At 40.5% G+C, this 25,407-nt stretch overlaps 8 non-coding genes and 2 pseudogenes across 8 annotated transcripts; 8 read left to right on the forward strand and 2 right to left on the reverse strand.

Moving 5' to 3' along the window:
* Positions 1 to 466: 466 nt before the first annotated feature.
* Positions 467 to 552, forward strand: TRNAR-UCU (transfer RNA arginine (anticodon UCU)). Its single transcript is given in 2 exon segments — positions 467 to 503; positions 517 to 552. It is a non-coding gene; the product is annotated as a tRNA-Arg (tRNA).
* A 772-nt stretch (positions 553 to 1,324) lies between these two features.
* Positions 1,325 to 1,410, forward strand: TRNAR-UCU (transfer RNA arginine (anticodon UCU)). The gene is given in 2 exon segments: positions 1,325 to 1,361; positions 1,375 to 1,410. It is a non-coding gene; the product is annotated as a tRNA-Arg (tRNA).
* Positions 1,411 to 7,734: 6,324 nt separating this feature from the next.
* Positions 7,735 to 7,820, forward strand: TRNAR-UCU (transfer RNA arginine (anticodon UCU)). Its single transcript is given in 2 exon segments — positions 7,735 to 7,771; positions 7,785 to 7,820. It is a non-coding gene; the product is annotated as a tRNA-Arg (tRNA).
* A 1,680-nt stretch (positions 7,821 to 9,500) lies between these two features.
* TRNAR-UCU (transfer RNA arginine (anticodon UCU)) lies at positions 9,501 to 9,586 on the forward strand. Its single transcript is given in 2 exon segments — positions 9,501 to 9,537; positions 9,551 to 9,586. It is a non-coding gene; the product is annotated as a tRNA-Arg (tRNA).
* A 7,293-nt stretch (positions 9,587 to 16,879) lies between these two features.
* Positions 16,880 to 16,999, reverse strand: LOC134912094 (5S ribosomal RNA; annotated as a pseudogene).
* Positions 17,000 to 19,179: 2,180 nt separating this feature from the next.
* On the forward strand, positions 19,180 to 19,265 carry TRNAR-UCU (transfer RNA arginine (anticodon UCU)). Its single transcript is given in 2 exon segments — positions 19,180 to 19,216; positions 19,230 to 19,265. It is a non-coding gene; the product is annotated as a tRNA-Arg (tRNA).
* Positions 19,266 to 20,060: 795 nt separating this feature from the next.
* On the forward strand, positions 20,061 to 20,146 carry TRNAR-UCU (transfer RNA arginine (anticodon UCU)). The gene is given in 2 exon segments: positions 20,061 to 20,097; positions 20,111 to 20,146. It is a non-coding gene; the product is annotated as a tRNA-Arg (tRNA).
* Positions 20,147 to 20,917: 771 nt separating this feature from the next.
* On the forward strand, positions 20,918 to 21,003 carry TRNAR-UCU (transfer RNA arginine (anticodon UCU)). Its single transcript is given in 2 exon segments — positions 20,918 to 20,954; positions 20,968 to 21,003. It is a non-coding gene; the product is annotated as a tRNA-Arg (tRNA).
* An 804-nt stretch (positions 21,004 to 21,807) lies between these two features.
* Positions 21,808 to 21,893, forward strand: TRNAR-UCU (transfer RNA arginine (anticodon UCU)). The gene is given in 2 exon segments: positions 21,808 to 21,844; positions 21,858 to 21,893. It is a non-coding gene; the product is annotated as a tRNA-Arg (tRNA).
* A 1,222-nt stretch (positions 21,894 to 23,115) lies between these two features.
* LOC134912095 (5S ribosomal RNA) lies at positions 23,116 to 23,235 on the reverse strand (annotated as a pseudogene).
* Positions 23,236 to 25,407: the final 2,172 nt, after the last annotated feature.

Genomic DNA, 25,407 nt, shown 5'->3' on the forward strand with positions numbered 1-25,407 from the left:
ACATAATAGCTAAATAATTGCTTAAACCTGATATAGGACTTGCACTCGAAATCAGCAGCCGGAAAACTCAGACAGGGATGTTGCATTCAAGAGGAATGTTGGAAATATCTGACACAGGTTAGCAACATTATCATTATAGTATGAAATAAGATGAATATCTACACTGTTAAGCACTCTAAACATTAAATACATTTTAGAAAATATTTTGGTCTTTAGTTTGTTTTGCAATTAACATTACTATTTCACACAGGGTGCAATTGTCCCCACATTTTTTGCACCTCACACAATGAGGATGCTATTTCTGAAATCAGTATAAAATTTTGGCTCTTACTCTACAATACTCTGTATATATATCCTACTAAAAAAAGAAAGACATAATAGATTTGTTTCTTCACAGATTGTAGCTTTTAAAACATGAAATTATTCTACAAGTTGTACTGTCGATACAAACGCTTGCTGCTTCAATGGCTCTGTGGCGCAATGGATAGCGCATTGGACTTCTAGTAGGTTGTAGTTATTCAAAGGTTGTGGGTTCGAGTCCCACCAGAGTCATTCTTTAGCTTCAAATGCAAACATTTAAAATTTACGTAAAATGATACGTAACATAGACATTGTATATGGGTGACCTATATACTATATATACAAAGTAATTATAGGCTGTTGACATAAAAATCATTTAAATGTAAGACCAGTTACAAATCAATTTTAGATACTTTAAATCAATAACTGGTAATAAAAATGTGGATGGTTATTTTTAACCAGCAATGAAAATATAATGTTGAGTCTGCTCACGTAGGAATACAAAGCTTAACGTGTATCTACAGTACACTCAAAAATCATAAAAAATCCTTAGATGGGTATTACAAATAACCTACACAATTGCTAAAACCTGATATAGGACTTGCACTTGAAAACAGCAAGAGGAAGACTCAGACATAGCTGTTGCATTTGGGAGAAATGTTATAAATATCTGACACTCGATAGCCATGTAATTATTATAATATAAATTAATATAAATATCTATACTGGTAAAAATACAAAACCTATATAAATGTTACCAAAATGTTTCTGTCTTCAGTTTCTTTACAACAAACACTCAATCAGACATGGTGCAATTGTCCCCATATTGATTTGCACCTCACACAAAGTGGGAGCTATTTCTGAAATCATTACAAAAATTTTACTCTCACTCTACAATACTCTCTTTACAGCATACTTAAAAAATAGAAAAATAAAAAGATTAGTTTCATCACAGATTGTGTCATTTAAAACATAAGAGTATTCAACACATTGTACTGTTGATACAAAAATATGATACATCAGTGGCTCTGTGGCGCAATGGATAGCGCATTGGACTTCTAGTAGGTTGTAGTTATTCAAAGGTTGTGGGTTTGAGTTCCACCAGAGTCGTTCTTTAGTTTCAAATGCAAAGATTTAAAGTTTACTTACAATAATACATAACTTAGACATTGTATACAGGAGACTTATTTACTATATATATATATATACAAAGTAATGATAGGCTGGTGACATAGAAATCTTTTCAATGTAAGATCACCAATTACAAATCAATTTTCGATACTTTAAGTCAATAACTGCTGATCAAAAATGCTTATTGTTATATTTAACCAGCAACCAAATTCAATGTTGAGTCTGCTCAGCTAGCTATGCAGACCTCGAAGGGTATCTACACTCAAAAAACATTAAATCCTTTTTACCTGTAATCCTTACATGGTTATCACATATTAGCTAAATAATTGCTTAAACCTGATATAGGACTTGCACTCGAAATCAGCAGCCGGAAAACTCAGACAGGGATGTTGCATTCAAGAGGAATGTTGGAAATATCTGACACAGGTTAGCAACATTATCATGATAGTATGAAATAAGATGAATATCTACACTGTTAAGCACTCTAAACATTAAATACATTTTAGAAAATATTTTGGTCTTTAGTTTGTATTGCAATAGAAGCAAATTATACTTACCGATAATTTCATTTCTTCGAGATACTTTATGGCAGCCATAACTACTGGGATTGTATCCCTATTCCTAACTTTAGACAGGGAGTTTTCCTAAACCACTAGGGCCCACCCACTATGGGTATATAACCGCACTCCACCCCTTCCTCCCTAGTCTTTTGAGTGTCTCCTACGACAAGTCTCTCTGAGAAACCCAATAAGGGAGGGATTTTGTAGGCTGCCATGAAGTATCTCGAAGAAATAAAATTACCGGTAAGTATAATTTGCTTCTTTCTTCTACGCTACTTCATGACAGCCATAACTACTGGGATATACCAACGCTCGTTATAGGGAGGGCAATGTAATACACAGGAAGCCTTGTTTTGATGCTGAAAATAATACTTATTTGTTGCAAAGCCCCTTGAAGGACCTGCTTCCCAAAGTGGGTGTCAACAATATCTAATGCATAATGAGTAGAGAATGTATGCATTGAAGACCAGGTGGCTGCCGCGCAAATGTCTTTCGCCGACACGTGACCCTTCTTAGCCCAAGAAGTTGCCATGGCCCTAGTAGAGTGTGCCTTTAAACCTTCTGGAACTCTGCGACCACTTCTTTCATATACAAATGTCAAAAGCTCTGTAATCCACCTGGAAATTGTCTGCTTTGTAGGCCTTTCACCTTTCTTCACACCAGAGTGTAGCACGAACAGATGTTTTGTGTTACGGAACTGTTTAACTCTTTCCATATAGATTGAAACTGCCCTTATCAGATCTAAATTATGCATTGCTTCTTCCTCCTCATTCTGCGGATCCGGATAGAAAGATGGTAACACGATGTTCTGACTGAGGTGAAACTCCGACACAACTTTTGGCAGAAAATCTGGATTAGTTCTCAGAACAATTTTATCTGGGAAAAAGTTAAGATAAGGTTCTTCCGACCACAGAGCCTGTAATTCGCTAACTCTTCTGGCCGTTGTGATGGCTACCAGAAACACTACTTTCCAAGTTAAGAACTTCAACGAAATATCCTGCAGAGGCTTAAACGGAGGCAGCATCAAAGAATTGAGAACTAAATTTAAGTCCCAAGGAGCAAGAGTTGACCTAACTCGAGTTCTTATTCTTTTAATTGCCTGACAAAACTGTTTGACCAAGTCCTCCTCAGACAATCTCCGTTCCAACAGAATACTCAGAGCCGATATCTGAACCTTGATAGTGGACACTGCCAATCCTTTCTCAAAGCCTTCAAACAGGAATTGTAAAACTTGAGATGTTTCTGCTTTTAATGGATTAAATCTTGATCCAGACAATGAGATGAACTTTTTCCAGACCCTATAGTAAACACTAGAGGATACTTTTTTCCTTGCCTGTATATGCAAATCGAGGACCTGCTCGGACAGACCTCTATTTCTTAATAACTGCCGCTCAATTTCCACGCCGTCAAATGAAGCTGTTGTAGATTCGGATGCAACAATGGCCCCTGATGCAGCAAATCCTTCTTCAATGGCAACCGCCAAGGACCCTGCACTGCCATCCTGAGCACTGAAGGAAACCAAACCCTCTTCGGCCAGTAGGGAAGAATTATGATTACTTGTGCCTTGTCCTCCCAGATCTTCCTGAGAGTCCTTGGAATCATAGGAAACGGGGGAAACACATACGCCAGTCTGAACGTCCAAGGAAGGGAGAAAGCATCCACTCCCCCTGTTCCTGGGAGATGACATCGGGAGAAAAAGAGTGGAACTTTTGCATTGACGTGTGTGGCCATCAAATCTACCTGAGGCCTTCCGAACTGTTGTATGATCTGCTGAAAAACTACGTCATCTAGCTCCCACTCTCCTGGTAATACCTCCTGTCGACTGAGGAAGTCTGCCACCACATTGTTCACTCCTGGAACATGTAGAGCTGCTAGAGTTTTGAGATGGCATTCCGCCCATTTCAATATCTTTGACACTTCCTCCATCAGCACTCGACTCCTGGTGCCTCCTTGGCGATTGAGATACGCCACTACGGAAACATTGTCTGAAAAAACCTTGAGATGCTTTCCTTGAAGTTGTTTTTGAAACTGCTGTATGGCATTCCACACCGCTCTCATCTCCCTGTGATTCGAAGACAAACGTGCTTCCTCTTCGCTCCATGTGCCCTGACAATTTCTGTGCAACAGATGAGCACCCCAACCTGTTGTACTCGCATCCGTTGTCAGAACCAGAGCATGATGGTCACAGAGACGTCCTTCTGCTGACCAGCCGTTCGTCCGTCCACCAGGTCAAAGATTCTTTCGCTTTCCGGCCTAGTTTTATACGATAATTCAGAGAATATCCTTTCCGAATATAATTCAGGATGTCCAACTGAAGATCTCTCATCCTCCACCTCGCCCAAGGGACTACATCTATGGAGGACGCCATCATCCCCAAGAGACGCATCCCCTGACGAATCGTCACACTGTTGCATCCCTTTATGAGGGTAGCCAGATCTTGAAGCTTTAGACACCTCTCCTCTGAAAGACTTATCATACAATCGAGGGTATCTACCTGTACCCCCAGAAACTGTATTATTTGCTTTGGCGTTAGTCTGCTTTTTTCCCAGTTTATGAGCCAGCCATGTTCTTGCAGAATTTGTAGCGCCACACTTAATGCTTTGTCCACTTTCTCTATTGACTCTCCGCACACCAGCAAGTCGTCCAGGTATGACCATATTGCTACTTTTTGACCTCTGATCACAGCAATGAGCGATGTCAGAACTTTGGTGAACACCCTTGGAGATGACTTTAGGCCGAACGGAAGGCAAGTGAACTGAAAGTGTTTGCCGAGGACACAAAGCCTTAGATATTTCCTGTGCTGCTTGCAAATTGGAACGTGGAAGTAAGCATCCTTTAGATCTACAGAAGCCAAAAAGTCTCTCTCTCTCACCCCTAACAGGATATACTTTAGGGTCTCCATACGGAACTTTATTGTTTCTATATACTCGTTGAGCTGTCTGAGATCTAAGATGGTTCTGAACTCGCCGGAAGGTTTTCTCACCAGAAACAGTCTTGAATAGAAACCTCTGTTTCTTTCCAAAAACGGGACAGTCTCTACAGCTTTTGCTTCGATCAGTTTCCTTAAACTGTCCTCCATAGCTTTTAACTCTAGATTTGTAGTTGGTGTCTCTGAAATTAGAAATTTGTCCCACACGGGAAGTTTTGAGAATTCTATCCGGTATCCCTGGGATACGACATCTATTACCCACGTATCCTGAATAGACTCTACCCAACGGCCGGCAAACGTCTGAAGTCTGCCACCCACTGGGAAAGATACCAGAACCCTGTGACAGTCATGCCCTTCGACCACCTCTCCTGTAGGCCTGCCGAAAGGACTGCCTATTGGTACCTGAGGAGTACCTTCCTGAATAAAAGCGACCTGGTCGATATCCTCTTGCCTCCTTAAACTGCTGTTTAGAGGACGGTATTGGAAATCTATTCCTCCTGTCCTGAGGAAGTTTTGCCGATTTCCCTCCTGACATTTTCTGTATAATGGGCTCTAATTTATTTCCAAACAACAGAGACCCTTCATATGGCAGGGACACCAACCTATTCTTGGAGTGCATATCTGCCGACCAAGAACGCAGCCACAAAGCTCTCCTTGCCATCACACCTGCTGCCATAGACTTTGCAGCAAAAACCAGAGCATCTAAAGAGGCCTCACAGAGATACTCGATCCCTTTGGACATTATGGTCAGACTTCTTTGCAGATACTGCCTCGAAATACCTTCTTCTATATCAGACGACAATACTGACCCCCACACTCTCAACGCTCTAGAAACAGATGCTACCGCCACACCGGATTTTAGTGATATTGCTGAAGACATATGCAATTTCTTTAACGCACTCTCCATGCGTTTATCCATCCCATCTTTTAAGACTGCTCCATCTTCTAACAAAATGGTGGTTTTTGATACCATCTCTGCGACTGCAGCATCAACTTTAGGGATTGCACACCAATAAGTAAACTGCTCATCTTCCACTGGGAACATATGATCAAGCCTTTTAGTATTACCCAGCCTTTTATCAATGCTTTTCCACTCCTTACTCACAACATCTTTTAATGCCTTATGGACTGGAAAAACCCTGTTCTTTTTGGTTTTATCACAGAACAGAATATCCTCATCATTACATTCCTCTTCAGGCACTTTATAATTCATAGTCTTAAAGATATCTTTCAGAAGACTATCCACCAGCTCCAAGTTAAACTTTCTCTCCTCTTCTTGCCCGTCTACCGACTCAGCACTAGAAGCAGCCTGATAATCATCATAAGCAAAATCCTGAGAACCTGACTCATCCACTGAATCAATTCTATCCAGAGACCTAGCCCTTTTATTCCCTTGGAATTCCGAGAGCTGCTCTTTGGTAACAAAAGACTCCTTCATCCATCTCATTAAATCTCTTATTTGTTTGGACTGCACAGACTCCTGAGAATCACTCTGCATACACTCCTCACAGAATTTAACATTTTCAGCAGCTGAAAAGATTTTGTCACAAGCTGCACACTGCATGTCCTTATGCCTTTTCTTACACAACCTCTTCTTAGGTGGAGACACACTAAAACAGCAAAATAAAACACCTTACAACCTAAACTACCACACAGCAACAAAATAAACAACAAATAAACAATAAATAAAAAGTAAATAAACAACCTGCCCTCTATGAGGACTTACCTCTTTAGGGCACTGACCGGCTTTGGGGAGAAGGCTTTCTTTCCATTCTGCTGGTAAGCTTAGAAAACCAGCCCAGCAATCATAGGAGCTTCCTAACTCCTTGTGTGCAGCGCCATTAATTCAAAATTTTCATGCCTTATAAAAGGCTGCGGCGTCAGTGCAGCCCGCCCCCCACAATCAGCTGGGACGGGTGCTAAACAGCACTTCCGCCAGCCAGCCTCCACTGCGTCCCCCCAGCACTTCCGCCCACCGCCGCACTTCCCCTTCAGTGCCAGGACCTTCCGGCGGAAGTCGCGTACGTCCCCTTCCTAAAGAGGACGGCCGCACATATCCACTTCAACAGATGGACCTCCGGCCGGAAACCGCACACATGCCCTTCTGAAGAGGGACTTCCTCTGTAGCAGCACATATTCTCCTCACTGAAAGGCCCCATAGCACACAGCAGAGCGGCGGCCACGGCAGCGGGAAACGGCAAAAGGGGGACCCGCAGCAAAGGGCTGACAGGAGGACACCTTAAGCTGAACATATGGGGACTTACTTGACTGCCCCTAGCACACTTAGCCAAACACCCAGGGAGCCACCCTCTTCTAGCACGGCTGCCAGGAGACGTATCAGCTAGGAACAACATGAGGTAAGCCCTGAAAAAATAATTTAAACAAAAAAATAAATGATACAGGAACTCCTACTGCCAAGCTAGGAGACAGGAAAAAGACTAGGGAGGAAGGGGTGGAGTGCGGTTATATACCCATAGTGGGTGGGCCCTAGTGGTTTAGGAAAACTCCCTGTCTAAAGTTAGGAATAGGGATACAATCCCAGTAGTTATGGCTGCCATGAAGTAGCGTAGAAGAAAAACAGTTACTATTTCACACAGGGTGCAATTGTCCCCACATTTTTTTGCACGTCACACAATGAGGATGCTATTTCTGAAATCAGTATAAAATTTTGGCTCTTACTCTACAATACTCTGTATATACATCCTACTAAAAAAAGAAAGACATAATAGATTTGTTTCATCACAGATTGTAGCTTTTAAAACATGAAAGTATTCTACAAGTTGTACTGTCGATACAAACGCTTGTTGCTTCAGTGGCTCTGTGGCGTAATGGATAGCGCATTGGACTTCTAGTAGGTTGTAGTTATTCAAAGGTTGTGGGTTCGAGTCCCACCAGAGTCATTCTTTAGCTTCAAATGCAAACATTTAAAATTTTCTTAAAATGGTACATAACATAGACATTGTATATGGGAGACCTATATACTATATATACAAAGTAATTATAGGCTGTTGACATAAAAATCATTTAAATGTAAGACCAGTTACAAATCAATTTTAGATACTTTAAATCAATAACTGGTAATAAAAATGTGGATGGTTATTTTTAACCAGCAATGAAAATATTATGTTGAGTCTGCTCACGTAGGAATACAAAGCTTAAAGTGTATCTACAGTACACTCAAAAATCATAAAAAATCCTTAGATGTGTATTACAGATAACCTACACAATTGCTAAAACCTGATATAGGACTTGCACTTGAAAACAGCAAGAGGAAGACTCAGACATAGCTGTTGCATTTGGGAGAAATGTTATAAATATCTGACACTCGATAGCCATGTAATTATTATAATATAAATTAATATAAATATATATACTGGTAAAAATACAAAACCTATATAAATGTTACCAAAATGTTTCTGTCTTCAGTTTCTTTGGAACAAACACTCAATCAGACATGGTGCAATTGTCCCCATATTGATTTGCACCTCACACAAAGTGGGAGCTATTTCTGAAATCATTACAAAAATTTTACTCTCACTCTACGATACTCTCTTTACAGCATACTTAAAAAATAGAAAAATAAAAAGATTAGTTTCATCACAGATTGTGTCATTTAAAACATAAGAGTATTCAACACATTGTACTGTTGATACAAAAATGTGGTACATCAGTGGCTCTGTGGTGCAATGGACAGCGCATTGGACTCCTAGTAGGTTGTAGTTATTCAAAGGTCTTGTGTTCGAGTCCCACCAGAGACGTTCTTTAGTTTCAAATGCAAACATTTAAACTTTACTTACAATAATACATAACGTAGACATTGTATATAGGAGACTTATTTACTATATATATATATATATATATATATATATATATATATACAAAGTAATGATAGGCTGGTGACATAAAAATATTTTCAATGTAAGAGCACCAATTACAAATCAATTTTCGATACTTTAAATCAATAACTGCTGATCAAAAATGCTTATTGTTATATTTAACCAGCAACCAAATTCAATGTTGAGTCTGCTCAGCTAGCTATGCAGACCTTGAAGGGTATCTACACTCAAAAAAAACATTCAATCCTTTTTACCTGTAATCCTTACATGGTTATCACATATTAGCTAAATAATTGCTTAAACCTGATATAGGACTTGCACTCGAAATCAGCAGCCGGAAAACTCAGACAGGGATGTTGCATTCAAGAGGAATGTTGGAAATATCTGACACAGGTTAGCAACATTATCATTATAGTATGAAATAAGATGAATATCTACACTGTTAAGCACTCTAAACATTAAATACATTTTAGAAAATATTTTGGTCTTTAGTTTGTATTGCAATAAACAGTTACTATTTCACACAGGGTGCAATTGTCCCCACATTTTTTTGCACCTCACACAATGAGGATGCTATTTCTGAAATCAGTATAAAATTTTGGCTCTTACTCTACAATACTCTGTATATACATCCTACTAAAAAAAGAAAGACATAATAGATTTGTTTCATCACAGATTGTAGCTTTTAAAACATGAAAGTATTCTACAAGTTGTACTGTCGATACAAACTCTTGCTGCTTCAGTGGCTCTGTGGCGCAATGGATAGCGCATTGGACTTCTAATAGGTCGTAGTTATTCAAAGGTTGTGGGTTCGAGTCCCTCCAGAGTCATTCTTTAGTTTCAAATGCAAAGATTTAAAGTTTACTTACAATAATACATAACGTAGACATTGTATACAGGAGACTTATTTACTATATATATATATATATATAAAAAGGGGGGAGGGGGGAATATAGCGACCAACGGTGTCTTTTAAAAACTCACAATGAAGGTAAAAAATATAAATACAATTTATTCACATAAAATAAAGTTTTCACATAAGGTTTTACACATAAAAATATCTTAATAACAGGTCTCTTTAAAAAATGGGATAAAAACAATTTATACAATTCTAAGTATATTACCCGTTAAAAATAGATAAGAAGATTATAACTTAACTGGGTATAAGGTCACTGCCAGGTTGCCCAACGCGTTTCGTCATACAGACTTCATCAAGGGGGTTAGCAGAGTGGGACCAAGCTTCTATTTATACCAGTAGTGATCTAGTGGTAATTATGACATCACTTCCTGTGGTTTGCACATGGTGTTGCCAAACAGACTGTAATCTACTAGTTTGTGATCTTATATAATATGATCGGATGCTATATAACAGTACAGTGTATAATATATACTTTAAAAATAACTTTGGAGCAAGAGAGGTCTAGAAAAAGTCATTTTAAGAAGCGCTGGCGGCTTTTCCGCCACACTTCCGGTATTCTGACGTCGCGTCACTTCCGCCCCACTTCCGGAGACGCGACCGCGCATGCGCCCGTAGTTTTAGCAGATTCAGTTCTTCCTAGAGGCCAGGAGTATTCACATAAAGAGCTCCATCGGCGGCCATCTTTGTGTGGTTTTTCATATAGGTATTTCATGCTGCGGCCATGTTAATGGAGGTCAAAATCAGGGATATTATCATATTGATCCTCCGTGAACCATGTAAACAGAAAAAAAAAAGAAGTTTAATTAATAGGTGATTAGAAGCAATTTAGTCACCATAATAACAGTTCCTAGATAGGTTTATCATATATATAAATAAGATGCTTCATCAAATAAAGTGCGCTGACGTGCAGATATATAAAATATATATAAATATAGATAATATTATTAAAACAGATAATAATAATAGAACTAAATGTAAATAGGGTTACTTGTAGTGCTTAATGTAATTAGTGATAAGGTGCAGACAGTATGATCAAGTTTAGAAGTGCAGAAATAAAAAAGGGCTAGTGATAGGTTCATATATTGTTAGGGTCTCCTGCCCTGTGCTGCCACGTCGTCATGGCAACCGGGAGACAAGTGCTAGTGGAGTAACCTGAGCGCAGCTGATACTCCGGTTCGGGTCTTTTGCTGTGCAGTGGTTATAGGCTCTGTGCACGGCAGGGGATCCGGTGCTGGTTTTTGTGCTCACAGTCTGTGAGGTCTGAGTGGGGCGTGGACAGCACCTGCTTTATAAGGCCTCTTTTCAGGGTAAGCAGATGCTGCTGAATCTTTGTTGGTTAGTCAGTTCATGTAAGTTAGCCAGTACTGTGTAGCTTTGTATTTGTTTGTTGCTTACTGCAAATAGGCCTGGGGATTTGGTATTACACTCTGCCAATCCAGACCTAGCAGTAAGACTGGAGTCAGTCGTTTAGCTTGCTGGGGTTCTGTTACCACTCTGTGAACTTAGCAAGTTTGCGGCTGTATTCTAAGACTTGCCTGTCTAATCCTGTCTCACTGTGCTAGGTGTCAGGGGTCAGTTTAGTGGCAGTAAGCTAAAACCTGTGCACTGCAAGTGAGAAATAGGATTGTGGAGACTCTCCTTGTGTCTATCATTCCATCTCTGACCAAGGAGTTTACTGCCACACCCGTTGGTAACCCTTTAGGGTTTTGCTGTTGCCCTTAGCAACAGCATTTCGGTTTCTCTATGTATTAAAACACAACATCTTGCTTTTTCCATCTGTGCAGTTCTAATACAAAGGAGATACCCAGTTCCTTAGCCTCTGGGCTTCTCTGTTCACTTTGTGTGTATTTTGTTACCCTATTACCTTCTGTGCACGTTATGTCATATTCCCCAGTTTGTCTGTGAGTCCATTTGTTTTGCATAACAGTTCAAACACCAGTACATTCCTGCAGACACTGGAGTGCATAACAGTTCTGACACCAGTACTTTCCTGCAGGCACTGGTGTGCATAACATATTCAGCAGCCTAATACTCCTGTTGAAATTTTGTGGGAATATGGAGCATACCCCTCAAAATACGTTGCAACAGGTGGTCGATCAGGTGCAGGTCCTGACTCGACAATTTAATGATTTGTCCATTAAAATGCACACCTCCCAGGCTGCTGGTGGAGCTCCCGCAGCAGCAGCACCTGCAGGGGTTAAGGAGCCGAAAGTAAATCTCCCGGATCGTTTTTCTGGAGATCGCTCGCAGTTCTTTTGTTTCAAGGAGAGCTGCAAGCTATACTTCCGGCTTAGGCCTCAGTCTTCTGGGTCAGAGATTCAGCGGGTGGGCATAGTGATTTCCTTGCTACAAGGAGACCCACAGGTCTGGGCATATCGGTTGCAGCCTGACTGTCCGTCGCTTAAAAGTGTTGATGCTTTTTTTACGGCACTGGGCATGTTGTATGATGACCCTGACAAGACGGCCTCAGCCGAGGCTCAGATTTCGATCCTTAAGCAAGGGCGAAGGCCAGTTGAGGTTTACTGTACGGAGTTTCGGAGGTTGGCCCATGATACCCAGTGGAATGACCCAGCCCTGAGACACCAGTACCGAAGAGGTCTTTCTAACCAGATAAAGGACCAACTGGTACAATATCCCTTGCCTGATAGCTTGGATCAGCTCATGCAGTTATCCATCCGGGTGGATAGACGGCTGAGAGAGCGTAGGCTTGAAAGGGAGACTGAGATTTCCTTCCTTCCCAAGGGAACCTCAGACTCTGAGGAATTTTCTGAGGAGCCTATGCAGATTGGGGCTACCCGCCTCTCCTCGCGTGAGAAGACGCGGAGGAGACAGCAGGGGTTGTGTTTGTACTGTGGGAATAAAGGTCATGTGGTAGTATCATGCCCAGAAAAGCCGGAAAACTTCAGGGCCTGAGGGTGATGGGAAATATCCTGTCAGGCCAGAAGTCAGAATTTCCCAAGAAGACTTTTATCATTCCGGTGACCTTGAAGATCCTCGGTCAAACTGTCAAGACTGAGGCCTTTGTGGACAGTGGGGCCGACGGGGTTTTTATGGACCGCCAATTCGCCCTGAAACACTCTGTTCCCTTAGTACCCTTGGCATCGGAAATTGAGATTTGTGGGTTAAACGGGGAACCATTATCCCAAGGTAAAATTACCTCTTGCACTAGCCAGATTTCTTTGTTTATTGGAGCCACACACTCTGAAAAATTGTCCTTTTATGTGACTGTCTGTACTTTTGCCCCATTGGTGTTGGGGTTACCCTGGTTAAGGGCCCACAATCCTCAATTTGACTGGGTCTCTAGGGAGATTCTTAGTTGGGGTACTGATTGTTTCAGGAGATGCTTGAGCCTTCCAGTCAGGCTCTCGCAGCTAAGTTTGCCAGGATTGCCAGGGTGTTATGCAGATTTTGCGGACGTGTTCTCCAAAAAAGTTGCAGAGGTACTACCTCCCCATCGCCCCTATGACTGTGCCATTGATTTGTTGCCAAATGCTAAGCTTCCCAAGAGCAGGTTGTACTCCCTGTCACGTCCTGAGACTCAGGCTATGGCAGAGTACATTCAGGAGAACTTGGCTAAGGGATTTATCAGACCTTCACAGTCTCCAGTTGGGTCGGGGTTCTTCTTCGTGGGTAAAAAGGACGGTTCGTTGCGACCCTGCATCGACTTCAGGGAATTGAACCGTATCACGATTAAAAACTCATACCCACTGCCTCTCATTTCGGTCTTGTTTGACCAGCTTCGTACTGCCACCATTTTTTCTAAGATTGACCTACGCGGTGCGTACAATCTAATCCGAATAAGAGAGGGGGATGAATGGAAGACTGCCTTTAATACCCACTCAGGGCATTATGAATATTTGGTGATGCCTTTTGGGCTCTGTAATGCCCCGGCAGTCTTCCAGGATTTCATGAATGATGTGCTCAGGGAATATTTGGATAGATTCTTAGTTGTATACTTAGATGACATCCTAATCTTCTCCCATTCCCTGGAGGAACATCGGAAGCATGTACGCTTAGTCCTCCAGAAACTCAGAGACCACCGGCTTGGGGCGAAGCTGGAGAAGTGCGAATTTGAAGTTCAGCAAATCGCATTTCTAGGATATATTATCTCCCCAGAAGGTTTCCAAATGGAGGGTTCCAAGGTACAGGCAGTCCTGGATTGGGTGCAGCCCACTAGTTTGAAGGCGCTTCAGCGTTTCCTGGGCTTTGCGAATTTTTATAGACGATTTATCGCTGGATTTTCGTCTATAGTGGCGCCCTTGGTGGCACTCACTAAGAAAGGGGCGGATGTTGCTCACTGGTCTTGTGAGGCTAAAGCGGCTTTTGCCCGTCTCAAAAGGGCATTTGTTTCGGCCAAGGTGCTGCGACACCCAGATCCAGAGCGTCCTTTTGTGGTGGAGGTGGATGCCTCTGAGATGGGTATTGGGGCAGTGCTTTCTCAGATGGGAGTGTCTGATAATCGCCTTCATCCCTGTGCTTACTTTTCCCGTAAATTTTCGCCTGCCGAGATGAATTATGACGTGGGTAACCGGGAATTGTTGGCTATTAAGGATGCACTCGAGGAGTGGAGACACTGGCTTGAGGGGGCTAAGTTTGTGGTCTCAATTCTCACTGACCATAAGAATCTGGCATATTTAGAGTCAGCGAAGCGTCTCAATGCCAGGCAGGCACGATGGGCTTTGTTTTTTGCTCGCTTTAATTTTTTGATAACATATCGCCCTGGGTCAAAAAACATCAAGGCTGATGCGCTCTCGCGGAGTTTTGCTCCAATCCAGGAGACCACCGAGGAGCCGTTGCCCATTGTTTCCCCATCATGTATTAAAGTGGGCATTACCCAGGACCTCTTATCATTAGTCCTTAGAGCACAGGAGCAGGCTCCTCCAGACCTTCCGGTAGGTCTTTTGTTTGTGCCTCCTAGGTTAAGACAGCGAGTGTTCCTGGAATTCCATGCCAAGAAGTCGGCAGGTCACCCGGGTATTGCCAGAACTCGGGAGTTGCTATCTAGGGCGGTGTGGTGGCCCTCGGTGGCTAAGGATGTGGATCAGTGGGTTCGGGCATGTGACATCTGTGCCCGAAATAAGACTCCTAGAGGGGTTCCTGTTGGCCCATTACATCCACTCTCTATCCCATCTAAGCCATGGACCCACATTTCAATGGATTTTGTGGTGGACTTGCCCAAATCCTCGGGGATGACAGCCATCTGGGTTGTCGTTGACAGGTTTTCGAAGATGGCGCACTTCGTTCCACTGGTTGGGCTGCCATCAGCCAGACGCCTGTCTGAATTATTTATGCTGTATGTTGTGCGTCTCCACGGGTTGCCACTTGATGTGGTCTCTGACCGCGGATCCCAGTTTGTGGCCAAATTCTGGAGGGCATTTTGTTCCGATCTCCAGATTTCTGTCAGCTTGTCGTCAGGCTACCATCCGCAGTCTAATGGGCAGACTGAAAGGGTGAACCAGTCCTTGGAGCAGTTCCTTAGGTGTTATGTCTCCAAGTGTCAGACTGACTGGGTTGCTCATCTGTCCATGGTGGAGTTTGCCTATAACAACGCGGCTCACTCTGCTACAGGGATCTCTCCCTTCCTTTGTGTGTATGGGCATCATCCTAAGGCCAATTCTTTTGACCCCCTGGACTCCACGCCTGGTGGTTCCTCTGTGGTTTCGGTCCTTAGAGGTATTTGGCGGAAAGTGAAGAAAGCCCTTGTGTCTGTGTCATTAGTGACCAAAAGGGTTTTTGATAAGCGGAAAAGACCCTGCAGCTTCAAATTAGGAGACTTCGTCTGGTTGTCTACCAAGAATTTGAAGTTGAGACAGCCATCTCATAAGTTAGGGCCCCGGTTCATCGGCCCTTATAAGATCACCAGGGTTATCAATCCGGTGGCATTTCAGTTAGATCTGCCCCGTTCTTTGGGTATCAATAAAACATTTCATTGTTCCCTTTTAAAACGGGCGATTAGTAATCCTTCTTCCAGTGGAAGACCTTCCCCTCTTCTGATACGTGGCCAGAGGGAGTTTGTTGTTGAAAGGATTCTTGACTCCAAGGTGGTTCGGGGTCGGCTGTCATTTTTGGTGCACTGGAAGGGGTATGGCCCGGAGGAGCGGTCGTGGGTGCGCAGTTGTGATCTTCATGCCCCCAGACTGATACGCTCTTTCTTCTCGCAGTTCCCCGATAAACCCGGTGGTAGGGGTTCTTTGACCCCTCGTCAGAGGGGGGGTACTGTTAGGGTCTCCTGCCCTGTGCTGCCACGTCGTCATGGCAACCGGGAGACAAGTGCTAGTGGAGTAACCTGAGCGCAGCTGATACTCCGGTTCGGGTCTTTTGCTGTGCAGTGGTTATAGGCTCTGTGCACGGCAGGGGATCCGGTGCTGGTTTTTGTGCTCACAGTCTGTGAGGTCTGAGTGGGGCGTGGACAGCACCTGCTTTATAAGGCCTCTTTTCAGGGTAAGCAGATGCTGCTGAATCTTTGTTGGTTAGTCAGTTCATGTAAGTTAGCCAGTACTGTGTAGCTTTGTATTTGTTTGTTGCTTACTGCAAATAGGCCTGGGGATTTGGTATTACACTCTGCCAATCCAGACCTAGCAGTAAGACTGGAGTCAGTCGTTTAGCTTGCTGGGGTTCTGTTACCACTCTGTGAACTTAGCAAGTTTGCGGCTGTATTCTAAGACTTGCCTGTCTAATCCTGTCTCACTGTGCTAGGTGTCAGGGGTCAGTTTAGTGGCAGTAAGCTAAAACCTGTGCACTGCAAGTGAGAAATAGGATTGTGGAGACTCTCCTTGTGTCTATCATTCCATCTCTGACCAAGGAGTTTACTGCCACACCCGTTGGTAACCCTTTAGGGTTTTGCTGTTGCCCTTAGCAACAGCATTTCGGGTTCTCTATGTATTAAAACACAACATCTTGCTTTTTCCATCTGTGCAGTTCTAATACAAAGGAGATACCCAGTTCCTTAGCCTCTGGGCTTCTCTGTTCACTTTGTGTGTATTTTGTTACCCTATTACCTTCTGTGTACGTTATGTCATATTCCCCAGTTTGTCTGTGAGTCCATTTGTTTTGCATAACAGTTCAAACACCAGTACATTCCTGCAGACACTGGAGTGCATAACAGTTCTGACACCAGTACTTTCCTGCAGGCACTGGTGTGCATAACATATATGTGTAATTGTAACAATGACTAGCTCATGTAGGCTTTTATTATATAGTTTTTTATTTACAGTACCTGATATTCCCAGATGGTCTCCCTAGTCTGGTACTGATCAGGCCCGACACTGCTTCGCTTCCAAGATCGGGCGAGATTGGGCATTTCCAGTGTGGTTTGACTGTAATAATTACTTACCATACATGTGTCATATTACAAATAGAATCATAATATTAGTATAATCATATATCAGAGGTGGGGTGGGGGTGGGGTGGGGGTGGGGTTGAGTGGGAGGAGGGGGGGTGGGGAAGGGAGGCAGTGGCAATGGGATTGGAAGTGGGGGAGGAGGAGGATATAAGTTTAGGAGGTGATATTGGATACGGATATCTATGTCATGGTTATATTAAGGGGTGGATGAAGAACAGGGGGTTGGATTCCAACCGTAATGATTGCACCAGAAAATTCACAGGAACGGAGCGATTTCATAATAGTCATTGAACCCCTTCGGATGGAGTGTCTGCAATTGGAAAATCCAATACATTTCTCTGCGTGAAAGTTTATTTGCCAGGTCGCCGCCTCTTTCTCCCAATTTCACTAGTTCAATTGCCTTGAAGGTCAAGGCCTCCGGATTGTAGTTGTGTGCCATCTTGAAATGTTTGGATACAGCGTGATTCTCCATTTGATTTTTTTTATTGCGGATGTGTTCTTGAATCCTTATTTTTAACGGTCTCTTTGTCTTTCCCACATATTGTTTTCCACACTCGCATTCCAATAGATAAATAACTGATTGGGTATTGCAGTTTATAAAGTCTTTGATTTTGTACACTTCCTTTTTCTCCATGTCTGTGAATGTTTTCCTCACTGGATGTAGGTACCTGCAGATGTTACATCGGCCACATTTAAAGGATCCAGTGCATTTCGGTAATCGTGTACTTTCTTCAGGTTCCTTTCGTAGCATGCTTGGTGCTAGAACATCTTTAAGATTCTTAGATTTTCTGAAGATGATCTCGGGGCGAGGAGGCAAGAATTCTTTAAGGACCGGGTCCATTAATAGGATACCCCAATGTTTACTAAGTGAGTCTCTGATGGATTTCTCATGGCGATTGTATGTTGTAATGAACGAAACGGAATCTTTTTTCATTTCTTTAGGCTTGTATTCTAGTAATGTTGATCTCTCCAGTGCCTTTGCTTTAGTGGCTGCTTCTTCCAAGATATTGATTGGATATTCTTTATCCTCAAATCTGCTTTTGTACTTCTCAATTTGGGCTTCGCATTCTCCCTGGTTGCTGCAATTTCTCTTTATTCTGTTAAATTGGGAGAAGGGGATGTTGTTTTTCCATTTCTTTAAATGATTACTTTTGTAGTGAAGGTAACTATTTGTGTCAACTGGCTTGATGAAGTTCTTGGTTTCAATTCTTCCATCCCTCCCCTCTAGAATCAGATCGAGGAATTCAAAGGATTCTTTATTGATCTTTGATGTAAAAACAAGATTTAGCTCGTTTTTACTCAGGAATTCAACAAATTTGTAAAACCTTTCTTCTGAGCCATCCCAGATAATTAAAATGTCATCTATGTAGCGACGGTAAAAAATCAGATGGTTCTTAAAATCATGGTTACCATAGATAAAATTCTTCTCCCAACTGCCCATAAAAAGATTTGCGAAGCTCGGTGCAAAAATCGTCCCCATAGCGGTCCCGCATCGCTGTAGATAAAAGTGGTCTAAAAATTTAAAATAGTTGTGCTGAAGAATAAAAAACATAACATCACAGATAAAATCTTTGTGAGTAGCTGTTAATGAGGTATCAGTTTCCATGAATTCTCTGCATGCAGTTACTCCTTTTTCGTGGTTTATGCAGGTGTATAATGACTGGACATCTATTGTCGCCCACCTAAACGTGTTTTTCCATTCAAGGTCTTTTAAGGAGTTCAACACAGCGGTAGTGTCCTTCAGGTATGATGGTAGCTCTTTCACATAAGGTTTGAGGAAAACATCTACATATTCCGATAAATTTGATGTAAGTGAATCAATACCCGCCACAATAGGTCTTCCGGGCGGGTTTTCCAAGTTTTTGTGGATTTTGGGCAAGAAATAAAAAATAGGGGTAATGGGGTCAGATTTCATCAGAAATTGCAACAAACACTCAATCAGACATGGTGCAATTGTCCCCAAATTGATTTGCACCTCACACAAAGTGGGAGCTATTTCTGATATCATTACAAAAATTTTACTCTCACTCTACGATACTCTCTTTACAGCATACTTAAAAAATAGAAAAATAAAAAGATTAGTTTCATCACAGATTGTGTCATTTAAAACATAAGAGTATTCAACACATTGTACTGTTGATACAAAAACATGATACATCAGTGGCTCTGTGGCACAATGGATAGCGCATTGGACTTCTAGTAGGTTGTAGTTATTCAAAGGTTGTGGGTTCGAGTCCCACCAGAGTCGTTCTTCAGTTTCAAATGCAAAGATTTAAAGTTTACTTACAATAATACATATCGTAGACATTGTTTACAGGAGACTTATTTACTATATATATATATACAAAGTAATGATAGGCTGGTGACATAAAAATCTTTTCAATGTAAGATCACCAATTACAAATCAATTTTCGATACTTTAAATCAATAACTGCTGATCAAAAATGCTTATTGTTATATTTAACCAGCAACCAAATTCAATGTTGAGTCTGCTCAGCTAGCTATGCAGACCTTGAAGGGTATCTACACTCAAAAAACATGAAATCCTTTTTACCTGTAATCCTTACATGGTTATCACATATTAGCTAAATAATTGCTTAAACCTGATATAGGACTTGCACTCGAAATCAGCAGCCGGAAAACTCAGACAGGGATGTTGCATTCAAGAGGAATGTTGGAAATATCTGACACAGGTTAGCAACATTATATTATAGTATGAAATAAGATGAATATCTACACTGTTAAGCACTCTAAACATTAAAAACATTTTAGAAAATATTTTGGTCTTTAGTTTGTATTGCAATAAACAGTTACTATTTCACACAGGGTGCAATTGTCCTCACATTTTTTTGCACCTCACACAATGAGGATGCTTTTTCTGAAATCAGTATAAAATTTTGGCTCTTACTCTACAATACTCGGTATATACATCCTACTAAAAAAAGAAAGACATAATAGATTTGTTTCATCACAGATTGTAGCTTTTAAAACATGAAAGTATTCTACAAGTTGTACTGTCGATACAAACGCTTGCTGCTTTAGTGGCTCTGTGGCGCAATGGATAGCGCATTGGACTTCTAGCAGGTTGTAGTTATTCAAAGGTTGTGGGTTCGAGTCCCACCAGAGTCATTTTTTAGCTTCAAATGCAAACATTTAAAATTTACTTAAAATGATACATAACATAGACATTGTATATGGGAGACCTATATACTATATATACAAAGTAATTATAGGCTGTTGACATAAAAATGATTTAAATGTAAGACCAGTTACAAATCAATTTTAGATACTTTAAATTAATAACTGCTGATCAAAAATGTGGATGGTTATTTTTAACCAGCAATCAAAATATTATGTTGAGTCTGCTCACGTAGGAATACAAAGCTTGAAGTGTATCTACAGTACACTCAAAAATCATAAAAAATCCTTAGATGGGTATTACAAATAACCTACACAATTGCTAAAACCTGATATAGGACTTGCACTTGAAAACAGTAAGAGGAAGACTCAGACATAGCTGTTGCATTTGGGAGCAATGTTATAAATATCTGACACTCGATAGCCATGTAATTATTATAATATAAATTAATATAAATATCTATACTGGTAAAAATACAAAACCTATATAAATGTTACCAAAATGTTTCTGTCTCCAGTTTCTTTGCAACAAACACTCAATCAGACATGGTGCAATTGTCCCCATATTGATTTGCACCTCACACAAAGTGGGAGCTATTTCTGAAATCATTACAAAAATTTTACTCTCACTCTACGATACTCTCTTTATAGCATACTTAAAAAATAGAAAAATAAAAAGGTTAGTTTCATCACAGATTGTCATTTAAAACATAAGAGTATTCAACACATTGTACTGTTGATACAAAAATATGATACATCAGTGGCTCTGTGGCGCAATGGATAGCGCATTGGACTTCTAGTAGGTTGTAGTTATTCAAAGGTTGTGGGTTCGAGTCCCACCAGAGTCGTTCTTTAGTTTCAAATGCAAACATTTAAACTTTACTTACAATTATACATAACGTAGACATTGTATACAGGAGACTTATTTACTATATATATATATATATATATACAAAGTAATGATAGGCTGGTGACATAAAAATCTTTTCAATGTAAGATCACCAATTACAAATCAATTTTCGATACTTTAAATCAATAACTGCTGATCAAAAATGCTTATTGTTTTATTTAACCAGCAACCAAATTCAATGTTGAGTCTGCTCAGCTAGCTATGCAGACCTTGAAGGGTATCTACACTCAAAAAACATGAAATCCTTTTTACCTGTAATCCTTACATGGTTATCACATATTAGCTAAATAATTGCTTAAACCTGATATAGGACTTGCACTCAAAATCAGCAGCCGGAAAACTCAGACAGGGATGTTGCATTCAAGAGGAATGTTGGAAATATCTGACACAGGTTAGCAACATTATCATTATAGTATGAAATAAGATGAATATCTACACTGTTAAGCACTCTAAACATTAAATACATTTTAGAAAATATTTTGGTCTTTAGTTTGTATTGCAATAAACAGTTACTATTTCACACAGGGTGCAATTGTCCCCACATTTTTTTGCACCTCACACAATGAGGATGCTATTTCTGAAATCAGTATAAAATTTTGGCTCTTACTCTACAATACTCTGTATATACATCCTACTAAAAAAAGAAAGACATAATAGATTTGTTTCATCACAGATTGTAGCTTTTCAAACATGAAAGTATTCTACAAGTTGTACTGTCGATACAAACGCTTGCTGCTTCAGTGGCTCTGTGGCGCAATGGATAGCGCATTGGACTTCTCATAGGTTGTAGTTATTCAAAGGTTGTGGGTTCGAGTCCCTCCAGAGTCATTCTTTAGTTTCAAATGCAAAGATTTAAAGTTTACTTACAATAATACATAACGTAGACATTGTATACAGGAGACTTATTTACTATATATATATATATATAAAAAGGGGGGAGGGGGGAATATAGCGACCAACGGTGTCTTTTAAAAACTCACAATGAAGGTAAAAAATATAAATACAATTTATTCACATAAAATAAAGTTTTCACATAAGGTTTTACACATAAAAATATCTTAATAACAGGTCTCTTTAAAAAATGGGATAAAAACAATTTACACAATTCTAAGTATATTACCCATTAAAAATAGATAAGAAGATTATAACTTAACTGGGTATAAGGTCACTGCCAGGTTGCCCAACGCGTTTCGTCATACAGACTTCATCAAGGGGTGTTAGCAGAGTGGGACCAAGCTTCTATTTATACCAGTAGTGATCTAGTGGTAATTATGACATCACTTCCTGTGGTTTGCACATGGTGTTGCCAAACAGACTGTAATCTACTAGTTTGTGATCTTATATAATATGATCGGATGCTATATAACAGTACAGTGTATAATATATACTTTAAAAATAACTTTGGAGCAAGAGAGGTCTAGAAAAAGCCATTTTAAGAAGCGCTGGCGGCTTTTCCGCCACACTTCCGGTATTCTGACGTCGCGTCACTTCCGCCCCACTTCCGGAGACGCGACCGCGCATGCGCCCGTAGTTTTAGCAGATTCAGTTCTTCCTAGAGGCCAGGAGTATTCACATAAAGAGCTCCATCGGCGGCCATCTTTGTGTGGTTTTTCATATAGGTATTTCATGCTGCGGCCATGTTAATGGAGGTCAAAATCAGGGATATTATCATATTGATCCTCTGTGAACCATGTAAACAGAAAAAAAAAAGAAGTTTAATTAATAGGTGATTAGAAGCAATTTAGTCACCATAATAACAGTTCCTAGATAGGTTTATCATATATATAAATAAGATGCTTCATCAAATAAAGTGCGCTGACGTGCAGATATATAAAATATATATAAATATAGATAATATTATTAAAACAGATAATAATAATAGAACTAAATGTAAATAGGGTTACTTGTAGTGCTTAATGTAATTAGTGATAAGGTGCAGACAGTATGATCAAGTTTAGAAGTGCAGAAATAAAAAAGGGCTAGTGATAGGTTCATATATGTGTAATTGTAACAATGACTAGCTCATGTAGGCTTTTATTATATAGTTTTTTATTTACAGTACCTGATATTCCCAGATGGTCTCCCTAGTCTGGTACTGATCAGGCCCGACACTGCTTCGCTTCCAAGATCGGGCGAGATTGGGCATTTCCAGTGTGGTTTGACTGTAATAATTACTTACCATACATGTGTCATATTACAAATAGAATCATAATATTAGTATAATCATATATCAGAGGTGGGGTGGGGGTGGGGTGGGGGTGGGGTTGAGTGGGAGGAGGGGGGGTGGGGAAGGGAGGCAGTGGCAATGGGATTGGAAGTGGGGGAGGAGGAGGATATAAGTTTAGGAGGTGATATTGGATACGGATATCTATGTCATGGTTATATTAAGGGGTGGATGAAGAACAGGGGGTTGGATTCCAACCGTAATGATTGCACCAGAAAATTCACAGGAACGGAGCGATTTCATAATAGTCATTGAACCCCTTCGGATGGAGTGTCTGCAATTGGAAAATCCAATACATTTCTCTGCGTGAAAGTTTATTTGCCAGGTCGCCGCCTCTTTCTCCCAATTTCACTAGTTCAATTGCCTTGAAGGTCAAGGCCTCCGGATTGTAGTTGTGTGCCATCTTGAAATGTTTGGATACAGCGTGATTCTCCATTTGATTTTTTTTATTGCGGATGTGTTCTTGAATCCTTATTTTTAACGGTCTCTTTGTCTTTCCCACATATTGTTTTCCACACTCGCATTCCAATAGATAAATAACTGATTGGGTATTGCAGTTTATAAAGTCTTTGATTTTGTACACTTCCTTTTTCTCCATGTCTGTGAATGTTTTCCTCACTGGATGTAGGTACCTGCAGATGTTACATCGGCCACATTTAAAGGATCCAGTGCATTTCGGCAATCGTGTACTTTCTTCAGGTTCCTTTCGTAGCATGATTGGTGCTAGAACATCTTTAAGATTCTTAGATTTTCTGAAGATGATCTCGGGGCGAGGAGGCAAGAATTCTTTAAGGACCGGGTCCATTAATAGTATACCCCAATGTTTACTAAGTGAGTCTCTGATGGATTTCTCATGGCGATTGTATGTTGTAATGAACGAAACGGAATCTTTTTTCATTTCTTTAGGCTTGTATTCTAGTAATGTTGATCTCTCCAGTGCCTTTGCTTTAGTGGCTGCTTCTTCCAAGATATTGATTGGATATTCTTTATCCTCAAATCTGCTTTTGTACTTCTCAATTTGGGCTTCGCATTCTCCCTGGTTGCTGCAATTTCTCTTTATTCTGTTAAATTGGGAGAAGGGGATGTTGTTTTTCCATTTCTTTAAATGATTACTTTTGTAGTGAAGGTAACTATTTGTGTCAACTGGCTTGATGAAGTTCTTGGTTTCAATTCTTCCATCCCTCCCCTCTAGAATCAGATCGAGGAATTCAAAGGATTCTTTATTGATCTTTGATGTAAAAACAAGATTTAGCTCGTTTTTACTCAGGAATTCAACAAATTTGTAAAACCTTTCTTCTGAGCCATCCCAGATAATTAAAATGTCATCTATGTAGCGACGGTAAAAAATCAGATGGTTCTTAAAATCATGGTTACCATAGATAAAATTCTTCTCCCAACTGCCCATAAAAAGATTTGCGAAGCTCGGTGCAAAAATCGTCCCCATAGCGGTCCCGCATCGCTGTAGATAAAAGTGGTCTAAAAATTTAAAATAGTTGTGCTGAAGAATAAAAAACATAACATCACAGATAAAATCTTTGTGAGTAGCTGTTAATGAGGTATCAGTTTCCATGAATTCTCTGCATGCAGTTACTCCTTTTTCGTGGTTTATGCAGGTGTATAATGACTGGACATCTATTGTCGCCCACCTAAACGTGTTTTTCCATTCAAGGTCTTTTAAGGAGTTCAACACAGCGGTAGTGTCCTTCAGGTATGATGGTAGCTCTTTCACATAAGGTTTGAGGAAAACATCTACATATTCCGATAAATTTGATGTAAGTGAATCAATACCCGCCACAATAGGTCTTCCGGGCGGGTTTTCCAAGTTTTTGTGGATTTTGGGCAAGAAATAAAAAATAGGGGTAATGGGGTCAGATTTCATCAGAAATTGCAACAAACACTCAATCAGACATGGTGCAATTGTCCCCAAATTGATTTGCACCTCACACAAAGTGGGAGCTATTTCTGATATCATTACAAAAATTTTACTCTCACTCTACGATACTCTCTTTACAGCATACTTAAAAAATAGAAAAATAAAAAGATTAGTTTCATCACAGATTGTGTCATTTAAAACATAAGAGTATTCAACACATTGTACTGTTGATACAAAAACATGAT

The sequence above is a fragment of the Pseudophryne corroboree genome, chromosome 4 (genome assembly GCF_028390025.1).
Source record: "Pseudophryne corroboree isolate aPseCor3 chromosome 4, aPseCor3.hap2, whole genome shotgun sequence".
NCBI classification, from domain to species: Eukaryota; Metazoa; Chordata; class Amphibia; order Anura; family Myobatrachidae; genus Pseudophryne; species Pseudophryne corroboree.